Source organism: Barbatula barbatula (genome assembly GCF_947034865.1).
Source record: "Barbatula barbatula genome assembly, chromosome: 1".
NCBI classification, from domain to species: Eukaryota; Metazoa; Chordata; class Actinopteri; order Cypriniformes; family Nemacheilidae; genus Barbatula; species Barbatula barbatula.
In genome coordinates this window covers 3,346,183-3,352,247 of record NC_136766.1, presented here as the reverse complement: position 1 = coordinate 3,352,247, position 6,065 = coordinate 3,346,183, and positions in this window count along the sequence as shown.

Here is a 6,065-nt window from a genome sequence, read left to right as displayed (position 1 = left end):
TGACAGAAATGTAACGTCTCTTACCATATTTGGAACAACAGGTTCGAAAGCAATTATACTGACGCCCACCTTACCTGAGTTTACATTTGGGCGGTCTTAGTCAAATCATACCACGAACTGATGTAGATATGTGGGGGTGTGGCTACACGAGGCGTTTCAGGCAGGTCTGTGTGAGCATTCGCCTTTAGACAGACTGCATCTTTTGATGCGGCACTTAAATATTTTCAATTTTATGTGTTTAATACATTCACAGGCAACTTATAACACACAAAATACAAAGATTAAAACGTATTCGCGTCATATGACCCCTTTAAAGCATTTGTTTTATTTTTAGTGCATGATTTTTCCGGTCAGATAAGAGCCAATTTCAGGATCATCACATCCATAATGGTACATCGTAAATGGACAAATGAAAATCTTTTATGTTCTATGAAGAGGCATTCCTTCTTCATTTGTTCTGAATTATTCCTTCTGGTTTGTGCGTTTTAATGAACAGAAATCCAAGTATGTCGTCTCCCGAAATCTATAACCGTATATACATATAATATATACAACAGTGCATCCATTAATAACCAATACCTGGTAGCATGGGGTCAAACATTTTAAATTTAATAATTGTGTTTGGAAAACGTTTGATTCACGTGCAATAACAGGTTACTAACCGTTTTTAAATCGTCATATTTTTGGCAATTATGATCTATAAATCACCATGTCAACGAATAGGTTATTGTTTATTTGCAATTTATCTGCATGTTATTTATGTTTTAAGGTTTCACGTGTAAAAATATCTAAATAAAAGTTGAGTAAGAGTGTCAAGTCTTTAGATTTCATTAAATGATGAATTTCCTAGATAATGACAAGGGTCATGGTACCAACATAAGAATTGTTTTTAAACATAATGCGACAGTATGATTATTGCATTGATATTCATTTAATACTCATTTGATTGTACGTTATTCATCCCTCCGTCAGGATTTAAAGATTTTCCCACATATCTGGGGTGGAGGCACCGGTCTACTCATCCCCAAAGACTGGAAATTCAATCAGCTAACACCCATGTGTGACAACAACTCCTTCGAGTTTCATGGTGTTACTATCACCCACCCTGTTAAAAGTCATTTTGTAGTTATATATCGTCCCCCAGGTCAGCTTGGACACTTCTTGGAGGAGCTGGATGTGCTTCTTTCATCCTTCCCTGAGGATGGTACTCCCCTGGTGGTACTAGGTGACTTCAACATCCACATTGGAAAGCCACAGGCTGCTGACTTCGTCAACCTGACCGCATCATTTCTCCTCGAGCAGGTTTCCACATCAGCAACCCACAAGTCTGGAAACCATCTAGATCTGATCTTCACAAGGTACTGCTCCACTCATCACTCTCAGGTTACCCCGCTGCACACGTCTGATCACTTCTTCGTCACCCTCGACCTCACTGCTCCGGATATCGCAGATGCCTTACCGATGGTCACTTTCCGGCGCAACCTTCTGGTTTTTCCTCTGCTGTCTTCTCTGCACTCCCCCCCTCTGATGAGCTCTCTCTTTTGAATACAGACAATGCCACAGACACTCTGTGTTCCACGCTTTCATCCTGCTTGGACAACCTATGCCCTCTTGCTTCTGGACCAGCCCGTGCATCCCCGTCGGCACCCTGGTTATCGGATGTGCTGCGTGAGCATCGCGCCAGCTTCCGGTCAGCTGAGAGAAAATGGCGCAAGTCAAAAGACCCTGCAGACCTCTCTCTCTACCAATCTCCTTTCTCTACTTTCTCTGTAGACGTCACCTCTGCAAAAACAGATTACTACCACTCGAGGGTCTGCAACTCTCCGGACTCTCGAACGCTCTTCAAAACCTTCTCTGCTCTCCTCTGTCCGCCTGCTCCCGCACCTTCATCGGAGTTAACAGCTGCTGGTGGCAGTAGTTTTCTTTACGAAGAATGATGCAAAATCAGCAACTGTTAACTCCGATGAAGGTCTACGCCACCACCTGTCGAACCCGCCCACATCCCTGACACGTGTGTACTCCCCACCTTTTCTCCTCTGTCTGAAGCTGATGTCTCCAAGGTCATTGGCTCCAACCACCGTACCACCTGCCCACTGGATCGCATCCCCACCCATCTCCTCCAGGCCATCTCTCTAATGGTTGTGCCTGCTCTTACCCACATCATCAACTCTTCGCTCACCACTGGGACATTTCCCACAGCGTTCAAAGAGGCCCACATCACACCGCTTCTAAAGAAACCCACCCTGGACCCTACACTGCTAGAAAACTACAGGCCTGTCTCCCTTCTTCCCTTCATCGCCAAAGCCCTGGAGCGAGTTGTGTTCAACCAGCTCTCCTCCTAGACAGCAATCAGTCTGGGTTCAAGACCGGTCATTCCACAGAGACTGCACTGCTCTCAGTCATCGAAGCCCTGAGACTGGCAAAAGCATCATCCATGTCATCTGTGCTCATCCTACTGGATCTGTCTGCTGCCTTTGACACTGTCAATCATCACATACTCCCGGCTTCTCTCAGTGCTATGGGTGTCTCTGGAATGGCGTTGCAATGGTTTGAGTCCTACCTCTCGGGTAGGTCATTCAGAGTATCCTGGAGAGATGAGGTCTCCGCGTCCCAACAGCTCAACACGGGGGTGCCACAGGGCTCAGTGCTTGGACCGCTACTCTTCTCCATTTACATGACATCCCTCGGCTCGGTCATTCAGAAGCATGGCTTCTCCTATCACTGCTATGCCGACGACACACAACTCTACTTGTCATTTCAACCGGACGATCCGACGGTCGCTGCTCGAATCGCGGCATGCCTGAGTGACATCTCGCTTTGGATGAAGGATCATCACCTGCAGCTAAACCTTGCAAAAACGGAACTGCTTGTGATCCCAGCCAACCCAAAGGTTCACCACAACCTTGCCATTCAACTAGGCTCATCAACGATTACAGCGTCCAGCACAGCCAGAAACCTGGGAGTGATAATCGACGATCGGCTTAACCTCACAAGTCATGTTGCCAGCACCACCCGGTCCTGTAGATTCATCCTCTACAACATTAGGAAAATTAGACCTTTCCTATCGGAGCACTCTACGCAAGTCCTAGTCCAGGCTCTTGTTCTGTCCAAACTGGATTATTGCAATGCGCTTCTGGCTGGACTTCGTGCTTGCGCAATCAAACCTCTCCAGATGATCCAGAATGCGGCGGCAAGAGTGGTCTTCAATGAACCGAAGAGAGCGCATGTAACTCCGCTCTTCATCAGGTTACACTGGCTCCCTGTTGCCGCCCGCATAAAGTTCAAAGCTTTGCTCCTGGCCTACAAGACCAACACCGGATCTGCACCATCGTATCTCCACTCGCTAATGCAGATCTATGTTCCTGCCAGATCACTGCGGTCTGCAAAGGAACAACGACTAGTGGTACCATCCCAAAAAGGAAAAAAGTCACTCTCCCGTACCTTCTTTGCATCTGTTCCACATTGGTGGAATGATCTACCAGCTGCTACAAGATCAGCAGACTCGGTTGCCATCTTTAAAAAACGCCTAAAAACGCATCTCTTCTGTCAACACGTCGCTGATTGATTTTTCCTAATTCTCTTCCCTTTCCTTCTTTATAAAAAAAAAAAACTTACTAACCTCACTATTCTTAGCTTTGTATACTGTGCTAGGCTTTAATGGACTAGTTTGATGCACTTATGTATTTTGTTGCCTATGTTGTTATAATTGCTTCTAATGTTTCCTCATCTGTAAGTCGCTTTGGATAAAAGCGTCTGCTAAATGACTCAATGTAAATGTAAATCTTACACACTTTGATCTTAAAAGGCACTCTGAATTCAGCCTTGGACGGTGACGTCACTTCTCTCCAGTTCCCAACATCTGTAGCCAAAAGCACAAGGTTGAATTCTTTCGCATACGCATCTAGGATTATATGTTAGCCATGATATTGCTTTAGAAATGCCATAAGAAAGAGCATTATATTTAAATAAATAAAACGACAGCTGTACTCACCGAACAGAGGAAATGAATTGTCATTATGACAATTTGACCATGACAATATGACATCGTTCTCCTCTTCTTCTTGTTTTATGGCAGGTGGCGTCCAATGTTAAGGGGCATTACCGACACCTACTGTGTGGATCAGAATCCACTAACCAATGAAAAGCCAAGTGGGCGGAGTGACACAGGTAGCCCCGCCCTAGGTGTAAGCCACGCCTCGATCTCTAGTCTGCAGACCTAGGCTTCTCATGCGCAGGCGCTAACGCAGACACCTCGGATTAAGGACCTCATGATAAATAAACCAAACTTTAAAAGTGTTTATCAATATTAAGAAAGGTGGAAAATCTCCCAAATCCGAGTTGTTTGGCGAGCCAGAATATATGAGGAAATATATGGAAAATATGAGGACGGATGTGTCAAGAACACTGTTCCAAATGTGACCCCGCTGCACCTGTTCTGTGGGACGTGTTTTCCACAACAAGTGCACAGATATCAAACTCTCCGCCCCTCCTGAAGAGCAGATCTGTGCTTGTGGAGTAACAAGTGCAACACATTACTGTCATATTTATATACACACAACACTCAGTGTGGAAAATATTCTGTAAATGCCAATGTAAGAATATCTCCCTCTAATATCTAAACATAGGTCAGCTGTGTCAGATTTAGCTGCTGGAACGGTAATAGTGTCACTGTGTGAGCGTTGCTTATCTTATAAAGATTTCCTCGTATGTTTGCCAAAATTGTTCGTGTCTATATGCTTGTGCCATGGCATTGTTCCTTTAAAGTTTATTTTGAGCACTTTTCACAGTTGTTGCAAAGCAGCAGTAAAACATATTGTAGAGCAGACGATTTAGAGAAAAATAATAATCATTTTCGCGATATTATATTAAGAAAAAAGTATATATTGTATATGATTTAATAGACAATATACGGTACTATATACGGACCCTAGATCACTAAACCAGTCTTAAGTAGCACGGCAATATTCGTGGCCTATTCCTTGAAGATTCTTTTGTACATTTCCTACCATACTTATATCAAAACTTTATTTTTGTGAGTAATATGGACTTTGTTTGGCCAACTTCAAAGTCGATTTTTTCAATATTTAGATTATCGACAGAGTTTAAAATAGTTTGTCCAACTTTACAAACCCCAATGTTTATTCAGCTTTCAGGTGATGTTAAAATCTCAACATAAAACTGGTCTTCTGGTCCAGGATCACATCACATATGATAAAGTATGAAAGCGATAACTAATAAAGAGGGTGATGGAGGGGTGGCGTTGGCTGCCATGTAGTTGGCACACACGTGTCCCTGTGGAAAAGTGTAAATATGGTTCATTAGGTGTATTGGAAACTTGTTGGAAGTTCCACTCTTGGCTGTTTCTCTGTCGATCAGAAATAGTCCATCAGATCCTATTTATTGCCCCGTCTGAAGCAGTGTAGGGGTAAACTCACACTCCCTCACCCTGACTACAGCATATTTATAGAGCCGGACGTCTCTTTTGTGGAGTCACTGTGGTTATAGTTAGAGGCAACGGCATCAGCTGACGTAAACGTCATGGAGGGTCAAGATCACGTCTGCTTTTGTGTATGCGCTTCTTTCTCTGTGTGTTGAGATGCAGTTGTACAGTTGTAAGGGCATCAAATGATTTCCTTATTATTGAAGCACTGGACAGAACCAAACCAAATGACTGTCATGGTCAAACTAGCTTTGGTTTACAGTCAAGCGGGACAAAGGGTGATGTCGACCCTGCACTATATTTGTTTTGAAACACATTGCAGAGGGAAAAGATGGATTCTGTGTCGTGTGCTGGCTCAGGCAGGGGGCGCCAGAGATCTGCAAGCGGGTTAAAGATGGGACGTCCTAAAGGTGTTTCATCGCTCATCCTGTGTTTGTGTGTTTACTCATTTTCATGTACATGTACGACGGTTATTTATAGCTTTCTTACTGTCAAACCCTGCTTTTGTGTGCAGACTCCAAACCAAGATTTAAGATTTTAAACTATACGTTGTAAAAGTGTAAGTCAAGGTAACATGTTTTTACATACACCTTTTTATCAGTTTATCGACCCAGTCAAGACTTCC